We start from the raw sequence: 14,985 nt of genomic DNA on the forward strand, positions 1-14,985 counted from the left end.
CAGTTTTGGTGTTCCTGAAACAGCAGAACTGAGCCTCAATGCCACTGACAGGATCCTCAAAGTCGGAATGATGTTACATATCTGTACCTCTCCCAAAACACTTCTTTATTGCAGGTTTACTCAAACCTGTGGAAGTGTCTCCATTATTTTTTATTCCCCTCAGTCTTTCCCTGAGAAAAGTCTTTCCCTGACATACTAACTTGTACCCTCCACTTTCCCAACTACTGCTTACTTCTCACCATCTTTTTCATCGCATTTCTCTGCTTCATCAGACTTCCCTGAAGTCAGAGCTTAACCTAAGTACGGTGAGGTGTCCACATCTTCTGTTTAGTACTGTCCTGAAGGACCCTGTTCCCTTCTGCTCGAAGACGCCTCTCGCAGAACGGGAGCCCATCCCTGAGCTGACAGAGGAGCCGCCGGACGCACCCCTTTAGTCGAGGGGCACCCAGGCTCCTTGGGGAAGGGAGGTCGAGCTCGTCCTCCCTCGAACTGCCCCGGTGTAGCGGTACAGCGCAGATTCCTGAGCGCGACTCAGCTCCTACAGCCCCGGGTCAGGGAGCAGGACTGCTCCCGGGAGGCAGCTGAGGGGCAGCAGCACCTCTGGAACTTCACTGCCGCCCCTTCCTTCCTCAAGCTCTGGGGCTGCGGGCGCCTCAGCGCAGAGCCGCGCGTGCAGGCACTAACGGCTCTCCGCCAACGGCCGCCCCTCGCGCTCCACCGCGCGCCCTACCGAGTGCCGCCGGGCGCGCCCCTTCCGCCGCCGCGGAGCGCCGGTGCCGGCGACACCGCCTCCCTCGGCCCTGACTGCGGGGCACGGCGGGAGGCAGGGGGAGCCCGGGAGCAGCGGTGGCCCGGCCCGGCGGGCAGAGAGCCCGGCAAGCAGGCAGGCAGGCAGCAGGCGGGGTCCCCTGCCCGCCCGCTCTGACGTCAGGAAACTTTGTCGGCGGCTTGAGGCGGGAGCTGGCCGGAGCGGGCGCCGTGTGCCGGCGCGGCGGGGCAGCGGGACGGCTTCCATCACCTCCATCACCTCCATCCCCTCGTCAGGTACGCGGCGCTCCGCGCCGAGGGGCGGCTTGGCTGCGCGGCAGGGACCTGGGGCGGTGGTGCGGAGCTTCTCCGAGCCTCCCTGGGGACGAGGGCAGGCGAGGACGGGCGCGGCCGCCCCGCTCCCCCCGGGTCCCGAGGCGCGGTGGGCGAGCGGCAGCCGGGAGGGAGGTTCGGGCGCCTGTTGATCGCCGAGGCGGCAGCGCTGCCCTGGGCTGAAAACTTCGCAACCGGAGGGTGAAGCGGCGGGGAGGGGCGGGATGGGATGGAGTGGGGTGGGGTGGCCGAGGCGGGGGGGCGGCGGGAGTAACGGAGCTTGTTGGCGGGGCGGGCGGCGGAGCAGCCTTGCCCGGCTGTCGGGGTTTGTCTGCCGGGCAGCTCACACCTGCGGGAAGCGTTGGCACCCGCGGTGGGGTCGGCCCGTCCCGGAGTGCCGGTATTCGGCGGGGCCACCGGCGCGGTGCGAAACTGGCGGCGGACGCAGCTTGGGGGGGGTTTTCTCCTCGAACTTGAACAGTGCGAAGACCCGGGGGTTCTTGACATGCGAGATGCCGTGCTTCAAAGCTGGTTTTTTGGTTTGTTTTGTTTTTTTCTTTTTGAATTTTGGTAGCTGAAAATAAGGAAATGCTTCCTTTATTATTATTATTATTTTTATTTTTTTGCCAGTACAGTAAAGCCATTTATCTGAGACAAGGTTTTGTTTTTCTTCTGAGGGCTGAGCTGTGGCAGCCCGGCGGTGTTGGGAGGCGAGCCGAGCTCGCCGCTGAGCCTGATGAACGCGCAATTGTTTTCCAAGGGAGGATCTTCGCCTCCTGGACAAACCCAAACCACGGAGTTAAAATTAACTCCGAGGAGCAGGCGGGGGTTGGGAGGGTGAAGGGATGGAGTAGTTTGTCGGATCATCACGCAAATAGAAAACTGAAATCTGAGCAAGGACTGCAGCCGGCGGTTGGATGTTGGGCGAGATTCGGGGAGAATTTCTCAGTTTCAAGGGCTCTCAAAGTTGAATGATAGTTTTCTGGAGGAATATAGAGAAAAAGTATGTTACTCATTTAATGTCACCATCCTTGTCATTTTTTGAAAGGCACCAGGAGTCAATCAAAGGCCCGTAAAGGTTAAATGTATTCTTCATGCAGAGGAATTTGCCTCCTTCAGAAGACCTAGATTGCTGGGGTCTTTTCTTAAGACAGTCATTACATACCTAATTTAAATACCATGCAACTCCCACTTTCCAAATTTTTGGTTCCTTCCATTGCATTGCAGTTGCAAGCCTTTAAAAAGTCATCTTTCTGTGGGTGTAATTAAAAAGATGTTAAAAAACCTAATGCAGTGGAAAGCAAGCCATACATGATGGTGGTTATGAAGGTACTTTGTGTGTGTGCAGATACAAATCAAACATTTAACAGTACAGTCAGTCTACTGAGTATCCCTAAGCAGTGATTTTCACACTTTATGTTATTAACTATGACTTTGTGTTTTTAGAAATACTAAATCACAGGGGGTTTTTCTTCAGTTACCCTTCCCCTGTCATACCTTTAGTCATACCTTTTAGCTGTTGTGGTGTTAAGCAGTGCCTCAGAGTTTCAAACTTCTGCCATTTATTATGATAATCAAAATAATTCACCTGAGGGGGGAAAAAAAGCCTTTTTGGAGGTCAGGCTTCTGTTTTTATGTCAGTTTCAAAGCAAACAGAAATGTTTGCCTTGTAATTGTTGGTTTGCGTGATTGATTTGTTGTGGAATAGTATGTCAGGGACAACCTCTGCTATTTGGAGGCTATCCACATGCACACAGGGAAAGGAACAACAAAACAGTGGGGAAAAAAGGGTGATAATTCCCTGATTATTAGCCTGATCCTGTTTTGGTATGCGTTTTGTTTTTTAATGTATGGGTGTGTTAGTGATTGTAGGCCACCTAAAGGTATATTATTTATGTGAAGGTGTTGAATAGAGGTATTTATGGATTAACAACCTAGGAATTATGGCACAGTGCTGAAAGATGCAAAAGACCTGTTCTGTTTGTGCATTTAACAGTGGCAGTGCAAAGAGACTGGAAATAAGCAGAAACAAGTACAAATCAGGTTGCCATAGAAGTGAGGATCTTGCTAATATTGGGCATGCCTTGTGACTGATGAGCACAGACTTTAAAATGACTTTGTTGCCAGAAAAAAAGAAGATAACACTGGATTGCAGAAGTGAACTGCTGCTGTGGTGTTCTGTGTAAAGTACTTGGGATCACATGGGAAAATGCCAAACTGATAGTAGAGGACTGAAAGGTAGGAAGATGTAGTTAATAAGAGGATAAAATGAGTGTTCCTTACAGAAACTTAACTGTTGGTACTGCCTGTTTTGTCTTTGGTGCCTCTTTAGTCTTTGGTGACAACTTTGTAATGTTTTCAACATCTTTTTTAGAGCTTCAAGGTTGTGCATCTGCTGCTCTGCAAAAGAGTCACCTGATGAGACATTTCAGAATTTCCTCTATGTGCTCATTAGAACAAGTTATTCTCTGGCCTGTAGACAAGGTTCAATAGCAGTGCTTCTGCATCAGTGTGTTCATACAACATATGTAAATCATAGGAGACTGATCTGAAGAACTCAAGAGGACAAATACAATAAACTGGCATTTGTATTATGACTACAGAATTAGTTTTTCTCAAGACTATCTCTCAAGACCATATTGCTTGAACATGTCATAAGAAAATGATTGAAACTACCACGTGAAATAATTTAAGGCCAACTTCAGCTTGAACTGGGTAACTAACATAGCTTGAAAGAGAACAAGGAGAATGAACTATCTTATCCCTGAATTGTTGATATCAAATACGACTCATGGCAGGATTCTAATTCTGTCTATTTTTTTAAGAGAAGGAGCAGAGCACAGAGAGCTGAAGTGTCCACCAGATTCACTTCACAACAATTGCTGCTCCCTTTGAATTTTCAGTGACTGTCAACAGTGAAATACGTGACAGAGATTGAGGCTGTTTCGAGTAAATCAGTTCTTGGGACAAATTTTTTGAATTAAATGACTTAGTGGAGCTGTTACATGAGTAGATACTAATTGGGCACAAATAAACATTTCCCCCATCCACTTTTTTGCCTTAATGTCTTCCAGTTTTTGTAGGGATAAGCACCTTTAGAGAAGCAGGCTGTAACCCAGGAAAGAACAAACAATACCTGTCACAGCACACAGTACCTCTGCATAGCTGCCTAACAATGCTCTTTTTGGTTGTCTTACCTTCGATATTGAACTTTTTATATAAATATTCTTATTAACAACCTTATTCCCAGTGGAAGTCAGTTCCTTCCTGGTTTCTCTGAAATCCCCGAGATCAGAACCCTGGCTTTTTTCATGCATTTCATCTCATTACCCTACTGTCAGTGTTTCAGTGAAGATGCCTCATGGCTTAAAGACTACATCAAACTGTTTTCTGGATTTGCTGTTGTGGAATAGACAACTATTTCCATTTAATATGAAGCCTAAATTTGGTTTTTCACTCCTGGGCTGTGGTGGTCAGGGGCAGGAGGAAGGAGGTATTACTTGTATTGAAGTACTTGTCATTTTTGGCTTATCCTCAAGGCAAGTACCTGTGACCTAGCAGAAATGGCAGAATGCAGCAGTAACATTACAGTGAGTTATTTCACACCCTTTTAGTCTTAGATACACAAGTATATACCCTGCCTCTGCCAGATCATTGAACCAGGGGCATTGAAAGAACTCTAGGAATTGTCAGTAGTAGTTCTTAAATCCTTAAACTGCTTTCTATCTAGGGTGCAGCTCCACTCCATTGCCTAAGCAGAAGGTCACCTGAAATGCCTCCTCTTGCTGTAGGGTTTCAAAACATGTTTGTTACACTGAACAGACCATCGAGACAAGGAAGTGATGTTACCACATAGATTTTATCCAGGATTTCAGTAGAATAATTATCCAGCTGGAAACTCATCATGACTTCCCAAGAAGGAATTTGCACTTTCATTCCTCCTCCCCTCTGCCAGCTTAAGCAGATGTTCTAATCACCAAGCTGAGAGAGTGCTCTGGATTAAAATATCATTTCCTCGGGTTGAAATGACTTAGTCTTTTTTGGGGTAATTACATATTAGGCTAAGAAAGAACGTAGAATAGCGTAGCTTAACGAAACCAGCTTTCCTCCAGAAGATACAAGACCTGAGTTTCCAGGAGCCATAACTAGTAAGATTTCACTGGAGGAAGAAGCAGAACTTGGGCTTCTCAGTACCTATAGTTTTGCACAGGCTACTTGATAATGTGGTGAAGTCCCTTACAATAAGATACTGGATTTCTTTAATCTCTGCAAAATTCTTTCCTGTTTTGAAGGGAAGGCAATGAGAAATTCTGTTTATTATTTTAATTCCAGACTCTGACCTACTCAGCTTATTAGTGTACACTGAAAATCCTGCTCACTTTGTTAGCAGTGTGTATTTTATGTCTTAGCTCCAAGCTTGCATATTAAGGTTTTTATTCTGAAAATTCAGCTGTGTTTTTTTCATTTTTTTTTTATATCACTTGCTCTTATAAGGATTCAGAAACATCTGTGGAGCCAAGTGGTTTTCAGTTTATTCTGTCAGCTATACCTGATCAACACCTTTGCCTTGCATGAACTTGAAAAAGTGTGAACAGTGCTCTTAATAATGCCCTGGTGGGAGCAGAGACTGCAGCCAACTCAGTCTCAGTCTTTTTTAGTTCTATGGAACTAGGAAGTTGTTGCTAAAATTTGGGATTTTATAACCGGAAACTAGAACTATGATCTGTGGACATGATGACTATTCCTGCACTGTAGATGCTAACCAATGCAAGTAAATAATACTTTCATTTTGAAAGTAGTATGACTTTTAAGGCAAATTTTTTTGGCATTCAGAAGTGTCTGATGGCTGATTCTACCATACTGTATTGCTTTAGGGTATGTGGGGATTCCAGTTTTTGGAAATAGGTATGGATAAAGGAGCCTAATCTCCAATGTGCTTCTATCTTCTCATAATCCCTAAAATAACATGAAAACTTTAAAACTGCATTCAAATTCCTACTTATTATTTTTAGCTAAGATGAAATCTTTTTTATTGAGAACTACAGGACACTGAAGCTATTCAAGATCTTCAATGTGATTTAACATTTTTTTTTTCTTTCTTTCTCTGCTCTCTTCATCCACTAAGTTTTAATGGGGCAACCTTGGACAAAGGCAAAATGCAGAAGTGTGCAAAACAGAATCCTGACTTCTACCTGCTGTGACATTTAATAATCTGTTTTCACTTTTGTCCTTTTAAATGCAGATGTTAGATCTCCATTTCCCTCTAGGCAGAATGGGCTGCTAGGGACTTGAATAGGGTGCTTAAACTTTCCAGGTGATCTGGAACACTCTAAATTAGTGTAGCCCTTAAAAGTTTTTTCAGCCTTTTTTTCAGAGTTCTCAGCAGACAAGTGCTGCAGTGGGAAGTGGTTGGAAGGGAGGTGGTTGCCCATCCTCACCTCAGTCTTGCAGCAGGAGGACCCCTGGGAGAGCTGCATCCTTCACAGCTGCAGTCTGAGCCATCTGGGCTTTGGCAAGTAGCTCCTTTGCTAGTCCTGGCAATTTCTGTCTGCTGCCCCCTGTAACTGTTGATTCACAAAGGTACAATCATCAATGTAGTTTCTCTTTTGCCAGATAGAGAGCTTTTATTTTGTGTCTGAGTGTACATCTTTTAAAGAGATCTCTTGAAACAACAGCATTTTTTTCTTCATCTGTTGTGAAACCTTCTGGAAAGTGTAACAGAAGTGAGGTAATGAGCCTCGATAAAGGACTGTGCTCCCCATAAAAAAAAAATAAAATAAAAAAAAGATTCTGCAATTTCATCTCAAAATGTTGTTCAGAACAGCAGTCATCTTTGCATGCCAATTCCATTAGGAGTTTTTCAGAAAAAACGTGGTGTGTTGTCCAACCTATTTTAATGTTTGTGCAGACCATCTTTCCAAATGCCTTGCTGTGCAGATATGTGCTGTCTCTAAAGCTTTCTTCCTACATGCTGTGTTGGCAGCCTTATGCATTCAAAGATCATGAGTCAGGTTCCCTAGCAAAAAAAAACATAAAATAATGAGATTAAAAATAAGAGAGGCTTTGTCTTTTTTGAACATTTAAAATTGTTTTCCTTCTTTAAGGACTTTTTTTTTTTTTTTTAAACACAAACTCAAAACTTCAGGACTTGAGTCTTCAAGAAAAACAGGTCTTGTGACTTGCCCTAAAATGATGGGTGATGGCACCATTTTATCTGAGCTCCTCAGTCTTAAATGAGAAAAAGAGAGTCAAAAGGCTTTCTTGGCTTTTCATTTTCATCTGTGATTATATTCAGACGTAACTAAGAGGGCTCTGCTGATGGTTCTGACTGCTTTTTCATCTGACTGCTGAAGTCCAAGGAGTTTCAGTTCCAGAGATGAAAATCCTAGCTGAGAGCTATCTTGTTCTTCTGCTTCCCAGTTGATGATAGAACCATCACTTCCAAGACAGTTCACAGTCTGGGTGACAGCTAAAGGGTGGTCTCATATTAAAGGGTATGATGTGTCCAAGTCATACCTGGTTTAGAGTAATTGCAGTTAAAATATAACATGAGAAACCTTGTTGGAACAAAGTAATAAGCATTGGTGAGGTGTATTTGGTGCAGTTTGCTGAATCTTTGCTTGGGATGGAAAGTAGTAGCAGGAGACTGATATATGTAGCCAGCAGAAAGTAGTTTGAGAGACTGACCCCACCGTTGTGCCCCTTAATCTGTTTCACATGTGTAAGCTTTAGAGAGTATTGTGGATTCATAAGCACAAAGGTCTTTTAACATCTGAGATTAGTACAATCTTTTTCTTGATTCAAGCAGCCAAAAAAATGCATTACTAATTTTCCAAGTGGTATGTTGTAATAATTTTTAATTTCTCCTGGTGTGCAAGTAGGCTTAGGAGGGAAGAAATACTTTTCCAACAAATGTTGCAGCTGGAGCTGTTACTAATTCTCTTATCTTTCTGTGCCATACAGTAATTGCATGGAATTGTTTGTTTCTGCTGTGTTTTGTGGTGTGAAATGCAGAATGTCAACACCACTAAACAGCAGCATTAGTGTGTATAATCCTAATGTTCTTAAAAGAGAGAATTTCCAGCTTTCACCCAACTGCATGAAACATCTTATGTGTAGCTACCAGTGCAGTGCTTCGTGGCTTTTCTTGTGATAAAAGCTTGTAGTTGTTTGGTCACAATAACAGCTTGGGCTTCACACATAGTTTTGTGTGGTGTATTGTAAGCTAAAAGCAACAGCAGGATGGGGCTGGGACAGCAGGGTGGAACAAAATAACTTTTTTTTACACAGCCACTTAAAACCATTTGGCTTCTCATGAAGTTGCTCACAATTCATGTCATTTAGTGCAGCTCTTGGAAGTTGAGTCTACTTTTTTTGTTTTAAAAGCAATAGCAGGGCTTGGGTTTTTTGTTTGTGGGGTTTTTTTCATTCTTTGTTTTTTCTTTCTTTTTTTTTTTTTTTTTTCTTTTTTTTTTTTTTTTCCCAAGTTGTTTTTATTTTAGAACTCACCTAGGAACATTCCTACTTGTAAAAATGATTCTACAACCTTCCCTCCCGTCTCATGCAGTGATGAGAGCTCTGTTTCTGGCTGAATGCCCTCAGGTTGGAAATCTCTTGCCTCTTCAAAAAATCAGCCAGTCTGGGACAGGCCACTTGGGATCTTTGGAGTTCTCAGCTTCAGCTCTCTCAAAGATTGTTGCTTCTACACTGAAAAATGGCAGAACTTCCAGCTGTCTTTTGAACTGGCCATACTGACTTGAAGTCTCCTGTTTGTCACAAGTAGGCTGTCATTATTAGGAAATAACAGAGGAGTGTATGAGCTCCTTACTGGCTTTGCTTTCAGAATTACATAGTTCTCCCAAAGGTCACCATTTCACTCCCTGGGTTTTATGTCTGAGGATAGGTATTAAACTGCCAGACTGATTTTGTATTGGCAATTTTCTCCAATGTGAACTTGAATCTAGATGATTAGCTGGCATTTCAGCCGTGTAATAGGGAATAGCATGGTTGCATTGGTATGATCTACAGCTGTCAGTTACGTTGTCTGTGGTCAGCAGCTCCTTTTTGACTGATTCTGACTGGGATGGCATGAGACAGCTGATGGCATGGTGACAAACATGCCCAATCTATAAGCATGGAAAACTCATAGAGCAAGCACAGTCTACATAAGGTATCAGTCAGGAAACTGAAGTGCAGTTAACAGCACTGCTGATAGTTTCTCATAGGAAGGTGCTACTGTCTCCTTTGCTTTTGTACCAAATGGCAAAGCAAAAGTGATTTTAGTGCACAAGTGACATTGCTGCTGCAATGAGGGTATCTGTGTCACAGGAGGCAAGGGCAGTGTGCTGGTCTCTTGAGTAACTGCATCAATACAGAGTGTTTGTCTGATGTATGTTTACTCTGCAGTCTTGTACATCTGCAGCAGGGAATTGCTGGTCATTATCCACAACACTTTTTGAGCTCTTTATATTTTCTTTTTGTTGCTGGGTTTTCTAAGGAGAAGAAAAAGCACTAAAATGATGCCACGGTACCATGCTTCATGTAGCTGTGCATTGAAAATACATAACTAAGAAATAAGGGGGTGTATATTATATAGAGCATTTTGTGTTTGATGGCAAGCAAAACACGTCCCCACTGATACACATACTTCAACTTGCTCCCAATATAAATGATGGCATTCAATCTTATCTGTCTTCAAAATGTAGAAAAATGCCATGAAATCTGAATGCAGCCTTAGGTTCAGCAAAGATCGACATGGTTTAGTGAACACTTTGCAGAGGCTTACTTAAAGGTTTACATTTTTTGGGGGGGGCCCAGGTTGAGCCTTATAGGATAAAGAGTATCATCAGAGAAAATGTTATTTTGTTGAACTAGAATGCATTTCCAAAAAATGTCAGTTTTTCTGTGACTTCTACTCCCATATTTGTCTGTTTCCTTTTAAATTGCAAAATTTCATAAATGAATTGACAGTGTAGTCATTTAGATCTCTAAAGAAAGAAATGTAATCACTAAAACCTGATAAAAACAGATGCAACATAATTTGTTTACATATTTTGTTCAAAGCCGGATGAAGAAAATGAGAGAGCTAATGCAGGTGAGAAATGGTATTGTGTGGGCAAAGTGAGGAATTTTCAGGTGTTGATAGATGAAGTGGGACATGTGCTGCTTTTGCTGGCCACACTGATCATTTAAAATGGACTTTTTGTGTGTCATATACTCTATGTATCCAGATATCTTTGGTGGTTACTGATTTTCTGGTATTTTCAAAGAATATCCTCATCTTTGTTACTTGTTGTCTGAACCTTAACTTCCCTCCAAACCCCACTCCTGGAGTAATCAGAATTCAATCAGTACTCAATCAGAAGTTCAGTGTCAGAGTGGACAGTCATCATCTAAGCTCTTGCCACACAGAATACAGAACCAGGTCATATTTTGATGACTTAAGGATATTGTGCTTCATTATATAGCATTTTTCATATTGTTATTGAGGATATTTTCCCCTCCTTCCCATTTGAAGTTGCATTTCATTTGTAGCATTGTTAGACCTGATTAGGATCTTGGAATTTTTTGAGTAGTGAGTCAGAAAAATAAACAAAGGCTGAACAAGCAAAAGCTGAGGAATGGAAGAAATTTTTGGTTTCAGTGTAATTTAAATCCTTTCAGCTCTCAACTAGAGGTATGTTTTCCCTCCCCTGCATGCAAACCTTTTCCTTCCTTTTTTTGCCTCATCCCTTTCCTTATCTTGTCCTTGCACCCTTAGAAAAATGAGTAAAGAAAATTCTATTCTGCCTTCCTCAGACAACTGGGTGGAGTATGCCTAGCTGTCCTTTGAAAGAGCCAGAAGGGAAGGTTTAAAACTGTAATAAATCTGTTGTTTAAAATATGCAAAAGAATAGTCATAAAAGTAAATGATTCTAGAGCAGGCCTTTATGTACTGCTTCCTCAGATCTGTGTTGTGACTTCATGCTTTTCAGTTTTCATGGTTTCAAGTTTTTTGCCATTGGAACTGAGCAGTGACTAAAAGGTATGAAGAAATGGACTATAAAATAGATGTTTAGTGAAAGATATATAAAAGCATAGTTAGTAAGATTAGTGGAATGTATTTGAGATGTGTTATGTTAATGGCATACCCATGACTGCTTAAACACTGAAGTAATCTGTTGTTATTTAATCCAAATCAATTTCATTTGCTAGGTCATCTGGAAGGTACTTTTGCTGAATAAAGTTCTTTGTTGCTCAGCCAAATGGCAGGGGAAAAAAAAAAAAAAGTCAAACTACTGAAGAAATATTCCTTGACAGTAAGGAACATAATAAAATGCTAAAGATCTCTGTTCTGAAAGAAATAAGTGGTTGGCTGGAAATAATTGCTCTGAATATTTTGAATTCATTAGGTTGAATTGTGCCAGATGCTCTTGAAGAAGATCTGTGTATGGTATTTACTATGGATTTTCTTGTGCTTGCTGCAAAGCATGTGTTTTTCTGGGTAATTTGATCCAATTTGTTTGTGGTCTAACTACATTCCACCACCCCAGACAGCAGTATTCAATTGGATATTATGTTCAGCTGCCTTTTAGAAGACATGATACAAATGTAAGTACTTGTGCAGAGTAATGTGAATTGTATTTCTTCTCAGCTGAATTCTTTTAACTTTTGAGATTTCTGAAAGTTGCATTTTGCTATGTACAAGGTGAGATCTTCAAAAAGATCTTGCAACTCAAACATATATGTGTAAAATGCCTGCAGAACGTGTACTCTCAGCTTCCTAAACTGTGGAGGGGTGAATGATAGAGATTCTCCACTCTGTCATATCTTGTCACTTATCTGGAATAATGTAAATTATTTGAGTTTGCCATGGCATGTAGATATTGGCAACAGTGATGCTGCAACTGGGGTTGGACCCTTTCTCTATCCATTGCCACCCTTGTCCTGCCTGATGTGCCTTTCTCTGCCTACTGGCTCAGGTATTTCTAACATGGCTTTGGGGCCCAGGTCAAGTGTGATCAAGAGCTGGGAAGTGGGAGGTGCAGGTTCTTTGGTTCAGTGGGATTGTGGAGCAAGTATAAGATGGAACAAAATTGCTTTTTGAGCCTGCAGTGTAGTTCATCACTGACATGACCAGAACAGATTCATCTCTGTAAACCAGACTCCAACTGACCTGCACTGATGGAGTTTTAAACTCTTCCAGGCACAGCTTCTTTAACAGATGATGATGAACAGTGCTGGATTATGGAAAAAAACATTAAGTTTGTCATTATTATAGCCACTTTATTTAGCTTTGTCAGAAATTTGGGTTTGGTATTGGGGAAGTTTTGCTTTCTCTCTGAGCTCTATCACAAAACAACCTCAAAAGCCTTTTTTTTAAATTTTTTTTTTAATTCTCTTGGCTTTTACCTTTCTCTAAAAATGGAGAATACATTAACTTCTGAGTACAGCAGGACACTTATTTTTCCATTAAATAATAACAGAAAAGAAACAGAAATCGAAAATCTTTTCATCTTGTATTCTTTGTGTTCTTTTTTAAATGCAGACTTCTTCGATTAGCCCTGGTAACCACTTAGAGAAGTGAGGTTGATGATTTTCTTTTTGTGCTTTTGTTACTAACATAGCAATCTTTTATCACTTACAGAAAACAAGCATTGTTTATCAGTGCTCTTTCCATGGCAAATATCCAAGAATGCCTTAATCTGACCTTTATGGAATTATACATTGCATCATGTTAACCACCAGGCTGGCTCTCCATTGTATAGATTGAATTTCATGGCAAAAAATGTGCATTTCTGTGGCACTCCAATTACAGCTGTCTTGTTACTTTATTCTCTGTGTGCATATATCTGTCCATGTTCATCAGAAATCCTTGCAAGACTTTGAAGGTACTATGCAGAATTTTGGTCCCAGATTTCAGATATTTATAGGAGATTAGGAATGTTCTTAATTTTATTTTCTTTAAGACTATGGTTTATGCTATTAAATTGAAATTAGGGGGGTACTGCTCTCTGTCAATCAGGAGTTAATATTTTTAATGCCATTTAACAGATCAGTAGAGGGTTAATAATATATAGATTATTACCATGTAGGCTGGATTCACAGGCTGATTGATAGCTTTTCAGGCCAGAACCAACAGTGAGGTGGTTCTGACTTGTCCAGTGACTGTTGAGGCTGCCCCACTCACCCCCAGTTCAAATATGATCTTTTTACTGCTGAAGATGTTGCTTGACTCGAGAAGGATTCTGGTGCTTACGGGACTGAAGGCAGACCATTCAAACTGCTTATTTTCAAACTAGTCACTAGAGGAATTAAGTTACAGCTGAGTAATGCCATTTTTCATTTTCCCTCTCTCCCTGGCAGTGATTTTGAAACTTCTTGGCCTGCTGCAAGTAAAGTTTTATACATTTCTCAATCTGATGAATGGCTAAAGAAGTGAGATTGACATTAGCATCCCTGTAGAAGACAGGTAGCTGGCTGGAGAGTGATGTGGCTGAAACAATGGATTCTTGTTCATTACCTGAAGTCTGCTGACTTTTAGTGACAGGTACCTGTCATAACATCCCTGACAAAAAGATTTTTTCCTTGTTTTTAAAAATTTATCCATTAAGCCTTGTCATAATGTGTAAAAGCCTTCTAGCATTTTATTTTGGAGTGATGTTACAGGTGCCTAATATTGTTACATTTATTGTCATTCTTTACCATGCTCATGCAGTTCATTCAGTCATCTCTAGTACTTATTTCTTTTCTATTTTTGTCACATTCTGTTTTCTGAAATTTCCTCTTAGCCCTGCTCAGTCTGCTTCCTTCTAGACAAATCTTTCACTCATAATTAATTGTGCTTTAGCAGAACTGGCATGATATATTCAATATTCATACAGTATATATGAATTTCCTTGTTTTGTTAAAGTCTCATCAGTGTTCTGGGTGTGGGGGGTTTTGGGTGTAAATCAAATAGCTTGCCCATTTTTCTGTGGGAATTCTCAGTTTGCTGTGGTTGTCTTTTACTGGCTTGAAGGGCTTCTATGCATTCCACATGCTCCTAGAATTTGCAATTAGTTTTTTTTCTTGTAAATTCCTTCAGAAGTCTGGATGGCTTTAAAACTGAATAATATATTTAGTTGTTCTGTGTATTTTTTTTAAGGGAAAGCTTATGATCCCAAGTGGACTTGTTACTTTTCAGATATTATTCCAATATTTTATATTCAATGGTGTCCTAAATGCCATAGAAATGTTTTTCTATGTGCATAAGTTCAGGCTTGCTAGTTTTTTTCCTTATATTTACTTTTCTGATGCTGTGTAGCTTGGTTTGCTTTAACACTCTGTAAACTGAAGGAGAAACAAATGGAGCTGGAAATCTTGAGCCCTGTCTCTGCTCTCCCTTTGAGAGCAGCTGGGTAGTAATGTCTGTCTAGAGGCTTTGAAGGTTATGTTACATGAAAAAAATTCAGCATCCTCTCTCTTTTACAAGGAAGCTTCCCAGGGCTGCTTCATCAACTGTGCTTTTTCAGTTGGTAGCTTTTCTATGTATTATTTCTTTTGCCATTTGCTGCTTGTTTATTTTTTTGTCTCTGCGTGGAAGGTTTCTTTCCTTCCTGTGTTTCTTTTTAATTGGATAAAATGCTACAGTATTACATTTTGTTTTCTTGTGATTTCTCCAGTTGTCTCTTTCAGCTGCTGACTTGGTTTGGTTTGGGTTGGGTTTTGTTTTTTATTAATATTCTCCATTATTTCCTCTCTACCTATATTTCTCCAACACATTTTTGTTAACCTGACAAATGCAGGACTTTACAGTCCTATTTGCTAGTTTCTACAGCTCAGTGTCCCTTTTTCTTCGTATGCATATTCGTTTATTTACAGAAGTTTGTGATAACCTAATTGATGAAAGCAGGAATTTAAAACACAAAGGATACTGGCTGATTT

The 14,985-nt window shown here is 41.1% G+C and overlaps 1 protein-coding gene across 3 annotated transcripts in view; it reads left to right on the plus strand.

Annotated features, from left to right (window-relative positions):
• Positions 1 to 873: 873 nt before the first annotated feature.
• GULP1 (GULP PTB domain containing engulfment adaptor 1) overlaps positions 874 to 14,985 on the plus strand; it is a 138,659-nt gene continuing 124,547 nt past the window's right edge. For all 3 annotated transcript variants that reach the window (XM_030454659.1, XM_030454661.1, XM_030454662.1), the window contains exon 1: positions 874 to 1,044. The gene's annotated coding sequence lies outside the window, so the exon portion shown is untranslated. The remainder of the gene's footprint in view (positions 1,045 to 14,985) is intronic.

Source organism: Calypte anna, chromosome 7 (genome assembly GCF_003957555.1).
Source record: "Calypte anna isolate BGI_N300 chromosome 7, bCalAnn1_v1.p, whole genome shotgun sequence".
Lineage (NCBI taxonomy): Eukaryota > Metazoa > Chordata > Aves > Apodiformes > Trochilidae > Calypte > Calypte anna.